This window comes from Drosophila takahashii, chromosome 4, assembly GCF_030179915.1.
Source record: "Drosophila takahashii strain IR98-3 E-12201 chromosome 4, DtakHiC1v2, whole genome shotgun sequence".
Taxonomy (NCBI): Eukaryota; Metazoa; Arthropoda; class Insecta; order Diptera; family Drosophilidae; genus Drosophila; species Drosophila takahashii.
The window spans coordinates 2,593,942-2,605,870 of NC_091682.1; positions in this window are offsets into that span (position 1 = coordinate 2,593,942).

Here is an 11,929-nt window from a genome sequence, read left to right on the forward strand (position 1 = left end):
TGTGGGTAATCCGAACTTTCTACCTTTTGAAGTTTCCGAGACAGACAGACGGACATGTTTATATCGACTCGGCTAGTCTTATTTAATTAATAATTCGTGTCCACTTACCCTCTGAATTGTTTATTATTACACTATGCAACAAAATGAACGCTTTTTAAATTTACTTCGATGGATGCTATATTTTTGAATTCGTTACGAATTCCCAAGTTAAACTTCGTTTTCCAAAAAAACAACAAACTTTTTAAATCACAGGACGGCAACGCTACTACTATTTCGACCGCAGCTATATGCTTTTATGTTTTTTGACTCTGTTTTATATAATTTATTTCTCCCTTAAAAAAAATACTACAATTAATTTAAATTTGAAAGATAAAGAGCGTATACTTTAAAAAACTTTAACATCAAAACAAACCATGAATCCGTTTGCTCTGAGACTAGAGCTTAAAAATTATCGATGTCAGTATCGATATTATCGATACTTCTGATAATTTTCAAACATCAATGTTTATCTAATACAAGAACCGCGAGTTTTTGGTATTTTATTCTTCTTTGGTCCCATAGATATTATGAAATACTTAAAAGTAGGCGAAAATGGCATAGGTTATGGCAAAAAATGGAAAATAAAAGAACCGCGAGTTCTTGGGAAGAGGAGGAACTTTGGGTTTTTTAGTACCAAAAACAAAGTCTTGGTTGCAGCTACCGACCTTCTGTCCGCTATTAAAAAATCTCAAGAAACCGCGAATTCATAGCCTTTGAGCGATTTGAAGAGGAGGAATTTTTACTTCTTTATGGTATAGTATCATTTAAAGTACGGGAAAATAACCATAGGTTGTGGCATAATATCGAAAATGAAAGAACCGCGATTTCTTGGGGAAAGGAGGAACTCTCGTTCTTTTAATACCAACAACAAACAAAACGAAGACCGTTTGAGCAATTTTGGCAAAGGATCAAAAAAAAAAGGCAACCGGGAATTCTTCAGAAGAGGAGGAATTTGTTCTTCTTCAGTATTTTTACATAAGTATTTCCTCATAATATATTTAAAAAAAAAATTCTTAAGAAGCCGTGAATGTCTTTGACTAAGAATTGGTGCCTTTCTAGACATGTGACGCAACTCAACTCAATGATCAGAAATAAATAAACCACGAGTTCTAAAAAGGAGGATCCTTTAGTCTGAAATTGCATTTTAATAATGAAAACCGGAAATTAAAATTAAATAAATTAACCGCGATTTTTTCTAATAATAATATTAATAATAATGCAAGTGTATTATGCATGTATATAATAATAATACGTGGTATTAACAGAATTATAAAATTGTTTTTAATTTGTCTTTGCTTTCCTTGAAAACATCGATATTATCGATACGATAATGATTTTATCGATAATTCAAAAATCAAAAATAGATAATCCATCGAGGTAAATTTTAGATGTTGCATAGTGTTATTATTACGTGTTATTTAATGTAAATTATTGATTTTAAAACAATTCTATCAAGTCGCATCATTGCCAACACGCGCTGACATTATAAGTAGCAACTATAAAAAGTGGTGTTGCACAAATGTATTAGTATTAACATTAACTACAAATTTATTCCATATAAATTGGAATCAGACCGTCGCTCATTCCTAACGTGAAAACTCCCTTATTCAATTATAGAATGCGTGTGAATAGCATAATTGAAAAGGAGCCTGCCCCTAGAGACCATTTCGTTAGAGATAATAAGGTTAGCAAAAAAGTTATAAAGTACAGATTGTTAAGCTTAATGCCTTTGTTACTACATGCCCACGCTTAAATTGCAAACAGAAAGCGAAACAAATGATTACGGTATTCCTCAACTTAAGGGGGGAGCTGAGGGTTGAACGAATTACAAACCAGTGAGGTAAATAATGACAAAATTATGTTAGTATTTAGAAAAACGCCAGATTGTTAACAATCTGGCAGATGTACTCCGACATTCGGTTGAAACGAGTAAGCTGGGCTGCCCAAGGTTAACGAATTATGTGCAGGGTTGTTTTTGAATGTAAGCTTGAAACTCTGTTTTGAAGGTATATTCGTGTACCATGTAAAGACCATTACATGTATGGCGGTTCTTTTACAAACCGAACCGATTTGGATATTTTTTTCACATTTTATTTATTATTAAATGGAGGGTTAAATAATTTTTTATTATTTAATTTTTTAATAGATTAAAACTTTACTTTTTACCTTTTGTAATTCAGAAATTTTTAAAAGACTTAAAACTTAACTTTTTGTCATTAAAAATGGTTAAAGGCATGGTAAACCATGAGAAAACGAATTCCATAAGGATCGGATAAGTGCACACAAAGACAAGAAAGAAAGCTAGCTTTGGCAAGCCCTTGCAGATCATTCTATTAATTTCAATCGTTTCTATGGCAGCTATAAAATAGTAGTTCGATCTTTTTAAAATTAAAATCGAAATTCGGAAATATCTAAAAATAGTCATATACCAGAGTAGAAGAGAATGTAATAAAAATCAACAAAGATATAATTTTGTTCCTATTAATTTACATTTTATTTTTCGACCGTTTCTATGGCAGCTATATGATGAGTGATCCGATTTTTTAAATATTTAATTCGAAATTCAGAAATATATAAAAAATAACATTCCCAAGAGTAGAAGGTAATATTTGAAACAAGAAAAAAAGCTAGCTTCGGCCAGCCAAAGCTTATATACCCTTGCAGATCATTCCTACACATAGAAAAAAAAATACCAAAACTGGTCATCATTCGGGTATTTTTTCATATCAATTTCGGCCTATATGAGGCCAAAATTATATTTTCGAACATACCACATTGGTATTTTCGAACATATTAATAAGGTATTTTTCTCAGAAAAGCATTCTGCCACGAAAAAAAAAATGTGGGCATGGCTCAGAGGCCAAGGTGCTAGGTCCTGATATTATTTTGTGCACAAAACACCACAACACAACTTTTTTTTTTTACATTATGGGGTCGGAAACGCTTCCTTCTAGGTGTTACATACTTTTGCACGAATACAATATACCCTTCTACTGTACGAGTAACGGGTATAATCAACGGAGCTATAATTTGTTTCCAATTTCCCATTAATTATACCCGTTACTCGTAGAGTAAAAGGGTATATTGTATTCGTGCAAAAGTATGTAACAGCTAGAAGGAAGCGTTTCCGATTCCATAAAGTATATATATTCTGTCTGTCTGTCCGTATGAACGCTGAGATCTCGGAAACTATAAAAGCTAGAAGATTGGCATTTTGCATGAATATTCTAGGAGCTCCTACGCAGCGCAAGTTTGTTTCAAAAAGGTGCCACGCCCTCTCTAACGCCCACAAGCCCCCTCTAACGCCCACAGTTTTGAAGCTATTATGAAAATAGTAACTGATATGTATTCGCTTCGTCAATACCTATCGATTGGCCAAGTAAAAAATTGCCACGCCCACTATGACGCCCACAAACCCAATAAACCAGCGCCTACATTTCCGCCTTTCATGACCAGTAGTACCAATATCTGGCGGTAGGTGGCGCAATACAATATACACTAGCGCCATCTAGGAAATGGCATTGGAAAAAATCTGCCTTTTTTTCTGTGGCCACTCTAATTCACATTATGTTAATGGAAATTTTAAATTATTTGAAATGTGGCGCGCATTTTGTCTCTTTTTGCTCGTATACGTTTTTATACCCTTGTAGAGGGTATTATAATTTCAGTCAGATGTTTGCAACGCAGTGAAGGAGACGTTTCCGACCACATAAAGTATATATATTCTTGATCAGCACCAATAGCCGAGTCTATCTAGCCATGTCCGTCTGTCCGTCTGTCCGTTTCTATGCGAACTAGTCTCTCAGTTTTAAAGCTATCGCGATGAAACTTTCCCGAAAGTCTTCTTTCTATTGCAGGTAGTACATATGTCGGAGCGAGCCGGATCGGACCACTATATCTTAAGGCTCCTATAGGAATATTCAAACATATATAAGAAAATTCTTGTTAATTTGTAGGAAGTAGGCGCTTTAATTCTTGACTACTTAAAAACAAAATTCAAAAATAGGAACACTGAATCTGGAATCCCTGGAACTGCACCGAGTGAGTATTACTTTATCTGCAAGGGTATATAAGCTTCGGCTGGCCGAAGGTAGCTTCCTTTCTTGTTTACAAGTGCATTCACCTGCGCTAGAGAGAGACGGAAGATGTGCTAGGCAGAATTGAAAGTTCTAGAAAGCCTCTTCTAGAAAGAGATCCCTGGGTAAAAATCGAGCGGCGAAAAACATATAAGAACAAGAAAGGAAGCTAGCTTCGGCCAGCCGAAGCTTATATACCCTTGCAGATCATTCCTATTAATTAACAAATCGCAAAAATGTTCAATTTTCTAATATTTCTCATTAATTTTCCGATCGTTCCTATGGCAGCTATATGATATAGTCGTCCGATTTTGATCAAATTAAAATTGAAATTCGGAAATATTTAAAAAGAGTTATATCCTAGAGTAGAAGATAATACAATAAAAACCAAAGAAGCTAGAATTTATTTCCTATTACTTTTCCATTAATTTTCCGATCGTTCCTATGGCAGCTATATGATATAGTAGTCCGATTTTTTAAATAATTAATTCGAAATTCAGAAATATTTAAAAAATAACATCCCCAAAAGTAGAAGGTAATATTTCAAAAAACACCGAAGCTAGAATTTTTTAAAGTTTTTTTCTTCCGATCCTTCCTATGGGAGCTATAAGATATAGTTGTCCGATCCGGTCGGCTCCGACATATATACTACCTGCAATAGAAAGAAGACTTTTGAGAAAGTTTCGTCCCGATAGCTCAAAAACTGAGAGACTAGTTTGCGTAGAAACAGACAGACGGACAGACGGACAGACGGACGGACAGACGGACAGACGGACAGACGGACAGACGGACATGGCTAGATCGACTCGTCTTGTGATGCTGATCAAGAATATATATACTTTATGGGGTCGGAAACGTCTCCTTCACTGCGTTGCAAACTTCTGACTGAAATCATAATACCCTCTGCAAGGGTATAATAACATATAAGAACATATAGCGAACATATAGAACTATAGCGTTCTCTCTTGTTATACCCTTGCAGAGGGTATTATGATTTCAGTCAGAAGTTTGCAACGCAGTGAAGGAGACGTTTCCGACCCCATAAAGTATATATATTCTTGATCAGCATCACTAGACGAGTCGATCTAGCCATGTCCGTCTGTCCGTCCGTCTGTCCGTCCGTTTCTACGCAAACTAGTCTCTCAGTTTTTAAGCTATCGGGCTAAAACTTTCCCAAAAGTCTTCTTTCTATTGCAGGTAGTATATAAGTCGGAACGAGCCGGATCGGACAGCTATATCATATAGCTCTCATAGGAACAATCGGGAAAAAAAATGTAAAAAAATTATATCTTGGGTGTTTTTGAACCTATAACATCCTACTTTTGGAAATGTAATTTTTTTTATCTAATTCTGAATTTCGAATAAAATTTTTTCAAAATCGGACGACTGTATCATATAGCTGCCATAGGAACGATCGGAAAATTATGGGAATATAATAGGAAATAAATTATTGCTTCGTTGGTTTTTATTGTATTCTCTTCTACTCTAGGATATAACTCTATTCAAATATTTTCGAATTTCGATTTTAATTTTATCAAAATCGAACTACTATATCATATAGCTGCCATTGAAACGAACGCAAAATTAATGAGAAATAATTGGAAAATTAACATTTTTGCGATTTGTAAATTAATAGGAATTATCTGCAAGGGTATATAAGTTTCGGCTGGCCGAAGCTAGCTTCCTTTCTTGTTTGTTATACCCTTGCAGAGGGTATTATGATTTCAGTCAGAAGTTTGCAACGCAGTGAAGGAGACGTTTCCGACCCCATAAAGTATATATGTTCTTGATCAGCATCACTAGACGAGTCGATCTAGCCATGTCCGTCCGTCTGTCTGTTTCTACGCAAACTAGTCTCTCAGTTTTTGAGCCATCGGGATGAAACTTTCCCAAAAGTCTTCTTTCTATTGCAGGTAGTATATATGTCGGAGCTGACCGGATCGGACAACTATATCTTATAGCTCCCATAGGAAAGACCGGAAAAAATCGTTAAAAAAATTCTAGCTTCGGTGTTTTTTGAAATATTACCTTCTACTCTTGGGGATGTTATTTTTTAAATATTTCTGAATTTCGAATTAAATATTTAAAAAATCGGAAAATTAATGGAAAAGTAATAGGAAATACATTTTTGATTCTTTTAAAATATTTCCGAATTTTATAAAAACACCTCTTAACGAGGTAAAAAACTAGTGACGATCGCACCTTCAACATACAAAAGTTCTGATATCAACATTTGTGACGAAAAATTATTACATTCGTCATTACATACACTTTTTTAAAATTCTCTGATTCGGCCCGCAAACTACTTCAGCCTTTTTCTTCTTCACTCCTCACAGGCTTTTTTATTGCAGCGTGCCGAATGAGTTTGTTTGAAGTTTTAAAGTTGAAGTTTTAAAGAAAATCGTTAGAGCCGTTTTTGAGAAAAATAGCTGTTTTCCCGCCAAACTAGCGGGTTTTCCCGAAAGTGGTAGAACTAAAGTTTCTTATATCGAGCTGTTAAACATCATATCAAATTTAAAGGACTTTAAAACCATGTTTTGGGATACACAGACAAACAGAATTAAATTTTCATTTTGTCTAGGCCCCCGAAAACTTGTTTTCGTTATAACTTTTAAACGGAGCGTCTGATTTGATATGACCTCTCATATTAAGCGCATCTTCAGTAGGAATACAACTAACGGAGTGCGAGGGGCCAATTATCCCCACCGGCCCCAACAGATCCAAATTTAAAAATTTTCACTTTTACACTTTTACCGCTCTCTCTCCCAAAGCAATTGATTTTCTTGAGGTCTTGGTATGCAATCCTTTAAGTTTTAGCAATAACTCTTAAGTGCAAATTTACTGATTCCATGACCCTAAAATACAGTTCGTATACCCTCACACAAAATTCAATACTCAGGGAGCGTTAATTGTTCGAGCTGGCAAAAGTGGCTATTTTCGAATAAAAATAACTTTTAAACGTGACTTTTTACAGTAATGTGTTATATACCAAAACTTAAGGAATCTCAAGGGCTATACAGTTTAAGGTTTTAAACAAAATCGTTAGAGCCGTTTTTGAGAAAAATAAAAAAAAGCTAAAAAAAAAGTTTTAAAAACTTGTCTTTTGTTCATATTTTTTTAACTATTACATTTACGCAAATTGCATATAGAAGGCGTTTATAGCATTTAAGAATACCTTTTAAACGAGATGCAGCACAAGTCTGTAGCTTTAGTAGTATAGAAGTTACGGCTTTCCGATTTTTAGCTATTTATAGCTGTTTTCCCGCTAAACTAGCGAGTTTTTCCAAAAGTGGTAGAACAAAAGTTTTTTATATCGATGTGATGAACGTCATATAAAATTTTCAAAACTTAAAAAACATGTTTTGGACAAACTGACAAACTGACAAACAGAATTAAATTTTTATTTTGGGAAGACGAAGAAAATCTTATTTTGGCTATAACTTTTGAACGGAGCGTCGGATTTTGACAAACGACCCCTCATTCGACGGGTATTTTCAAAAGGAATACAACTAAAATATTGCGAGGGGGCAATTATCCCCACCGGCCCCAACAGCTCCAAATTTCGAAATTTTCACTTTTTCACTTTCACCGCTCTCTCTCCCAAGCCAATTGATTTTCTTAGAGTCTTGGTATGCAATCCTGTTAGTTTTCGCAATACCTTTCGATAGGTGTATCATTCATTATGATCGGACCATCACAGTAGATTTTCATTTCTTCGTGTATATATAGTAGTCGCCTTCGCACACTCTCCTGGTGCGCTTCGTCACTACATGGACTGCCGTCCATAGTGATCAAACTCCATACTTAAAATATATTTTTAAGGGGCAAAAAATAATAGAAAACATAGCCATAAAACGTAAAAACATACATCAAAATAGTAGTAGTGTTCCCTACGTTTGTAAAAGAATGTTTAAGCATTTTTCAAACTTTGAGGGCTAGTGATAGTGATCAAGAATATATATGCACTATGGAGTCAGAAACGCTTCCCTCCACCTGTTACATATACAAATGCAATATACCCTTTTAATCTACGAGTATGAAAATCAATCTAATCTATGGGTATGAAAAAGGTAGATTGGCCAAATCCAAAATTTGATTGTAACAATTTTTTTGTTGCAAACTTTTTGCATACAAAATGTATTTTGGCAAAAGGAAATTTATTAAGGGGAAACCCAATAATATTTGTACCTAGAAACTTTTTCCCAGGAAATTTCATTATTTAATAAACACTAAAATAAAGTAGAAAGTAGAAATGGAAGATAATTAAATCTGGAAGACTTCACAATTAAAGTAGCAAAGCGCATTTGCAAACGTGAATTCAATTATCCCTAATTAATTTGAGTGGTTTGTTTGCACAGGGAGTGCCTCAAACTTTCACTTCTTTTGCTTGTCCAGGTTTCATATTTCAAATGGGAAAATGGGAAGAGTACACTCGTCATACAGTCATCCAATTGTACATGTGCGGAGGCCTATTAAAATCGAAAACGATTACGTTTTGGATGTCCCGGGGGTTGAATTCAGAAGCATATGCCTTTTGACGAGCGCGGATACAGATACAAATGCTGATACTGGGGTAGATAAAAAATGGACTAAAATACCCACTGATGAGTTGGCAATAATTCGCTTGAGTGGTTACTGTCAACAGGCAAATAATAGGTGTTCTATTTGGGGGCGGGTAAACTTTATTACATAGCTTGTCGCTGCTGGTGCCGGTCCCAGTGATGGCCTTTTGTTTACACGTATAACATCATGCATATTTAATTGGGTTAAATTGCTTGACGATTAACATTTGGAAATGAAATGTGCGGATAATTGAGTTTACCTTGTCTAATTATTTTAGCTTTTGAGGCTTAAAGCTCGAATCCATGGATACAATAACGGTACTGAATCCTTACTGAATCACAAGTTATCTCAATTTTAACTTGATTCCTCCTATAACTAAAATGCAAATTTGGACATGACCTAGTATGTAAGACAGTATTTATTTATTTCGCCAACAGACTTCATGTCCTTTACTGGCTACTTAACTAACTCTTAACTAGTTACTAAATCTAGAAAAATCACTATGGACGGCAGTCCATGTAGTGACGAAGCGCACCAGGAGAGTGTGCGAAGGCGACTACTATTATATAGCCGCAAAATTGAAAATCTGCTGTGATAGTCCGATCGTAATGAGTAATACACCAATCGAAAGGTATTGCAAAAACTTAAGGATTGCATACCAAGACTTTAAGAAAACCAATTGGATTGAGAGAGAGAGCGGTGAAAGTGAAAAAGTGCAAATTTCGAAATTTGGAGCTGTTGGGGCCGGTGGGGATAAATGCCCCCTCGTTTTAGTTGTGTTTCTATTGAAAGTACCCGTCGAATGAGGGGTTATATGATAAAATCCGACGCTCCGTTCAAAAGTTATAGCCAAAATAAGATTTTCTTCTTCTTCCCAAAATGAAAATTTAATTCTGTTTGTCAGTTTGTCCACTTGTCCAAAATATGTTTTTTAAGTTCTGAAAATTTTATATGACGTTCATCACATCGATATAAAAAACTTTTGTTCTACCACTTTTGGAAAAACTAGCTAGTTTAGCGGGAAAACAGCTATAAACAGCTAAAATTCGGAATGCCGTAACTTCTATACTACTGAAGCTACAGCTTGTGTTGCATCTCGTTTGAAAGGTATTTTTAAATGCTATAAACGCCTTCTATATGCAATTTGTGTAAATGTAATAGTTAAAAAGATATAAACAAAAGAAAATTTGTTTAAACTTTTTTTTTAGCTTTTTTTAAATTTTCTCAAAAACGGCTCTAACGATTTTCCTTACAACTTTAACCTGTATAGCCCTTCAGATTCCTTAAATTTTGGTATATATCATGTTACTGTAAAAAATCACTTTTAAAAGTTATTAAGAAACGACAATAGCCACTTTTGCCAGCTCAGAACAACTAACGCTTCCTGAGTGTTGAATTTTGTGCGTGGGTATCCAAACTGTATATTAGGGTCATGAAATCAGTTAATTTGCATTAAACAGATCCATATACGAATCTTTTGTTCTACGACTTTTGGAAAAACCCTCTACTTTAGCGGGAAAAAAGCTAAAAATAGCTAAATTTCGTTAGTTTGTAAGTTCTACACTACTACAGGTACAGACATGTGCTATACCTCGTTTAAAAGGTATTTTGAAATACTTAAACACCTTTTTAACTTAATTTGTTTAAATACAATGGCTTACAAATTATGATTGACCAATTTAAATTTAAATGTATATATTAGCTCCTATGAGAGCAAATGTAAACAAACAAAAACTTCTGATATCAAATAAAAACACCTCTTAACGAGGTAAAAAACTAGTGACGATCGCACCTTCAACATACAAAAGTTTTGATATCAACATTTGTGACGAAAAATTATTACACTCGTCATTAAATAGACTTTCCAATATTTTCTCATTCGGCACGCTGCAATAGAAAATGCCTGTGAAGGGAAAAAGACTGGAATAGTTTGCTAGGGCGGGCCGAATGAGAAAATTACTCTACGAGTAACGGGTATAAAAATCGACGTCACCCTAATTAAAGACAACCTTAATTTTCTGGTCAAGAACATATCCCTGATTAAAAAATGGACATTTAAAATTTGTTGTATGGTGTTAAGTGTAAAAAACGTTTTTGACAATTCAAAAGTTTTGGCATAAATGGCTTCGTTAAAAATACACGCCTAAAAACCGAAATTAGTTTCATAACTTATTCTGGTAGGCGGTACTTTGACAAAAAAAGCAAGCTAATGATCATTAGAAGGTGATTTTTTGGCCATTGACGCTGTTAACTGAGACAGCAGGGCTTTAACAGGGCTGTAATTCCCGTTTTTCCGAACTTAAAAAATCGATATAAAACCAGACTTTTGATTGTTAATTATGTGGATGGTCTAGTTAGTTTGCTTAAAGTAAAAATAAAAAATGAAAATAAAAAACGTTTTTTACACTTTAAAAAAGTCACACCAAAAAAAAATGTTATGTTCTCATTTCTTAATGATGAGGATATACTTTAACTGAAAACCAAGGTTGTCTTTAATTAGGGTGACGTCGATTTTTATACCCGTTACTCGTAGAGTAAAAGGGTATGTTGGATTCGTGCAAAAAAGTATGTAACAGGTAGAAGGCAGCGTTTCCGACCCCATAAAGTATATATATTCTTGATCAGGATCACCAGTCGAGTCGATCTAGCCATGTCCGTCTGTCTGTCTGTATGAACGCTGAGATGTCGGAAACTACAAAAGCTAGAAGGTTGAGATTTCCCACAAATATTCTTGGACTTCCTACGCAGCGCAAGTTTATTTCAGCCGAGTGCCACGCCCCCTCTAACGCCCACAATCGCGTTAACCTAAAAATTGAATCCCTTATTTCCATTAAAAAAGTGACCATACGGCTTTGAGCAAGGGAGAATGCTATAATCTAGCCCAGATACCCTCTACTCAGCCAAAGCCAAGAAAGGAATCTAACTTCGGCCAGCCGAAGCTTATATACCCTTGCAGATCATTCCTATTCAATTACACATTACAACATTTTTTTTATTTCGTTTTATTTTGACATTCATTTTTGTGTCCCCCTAAAAACACCTCTTAACGATGTAAAGTCTTTTAGGGACCATCGCACCTTCAACATACAAAAGTTCTGATATCAACATATGTAACAAAGAATTATTACACTCGTCATTAAATACACTTTTCAAAATGTTTCATTCGGCCCGCCCTAGCAAACTATTCCAGACTTTTTCTTCTTCACTCTTCACAGGCAATTTCAACTGCAACGTGCCGGTGGCGTGTGCCA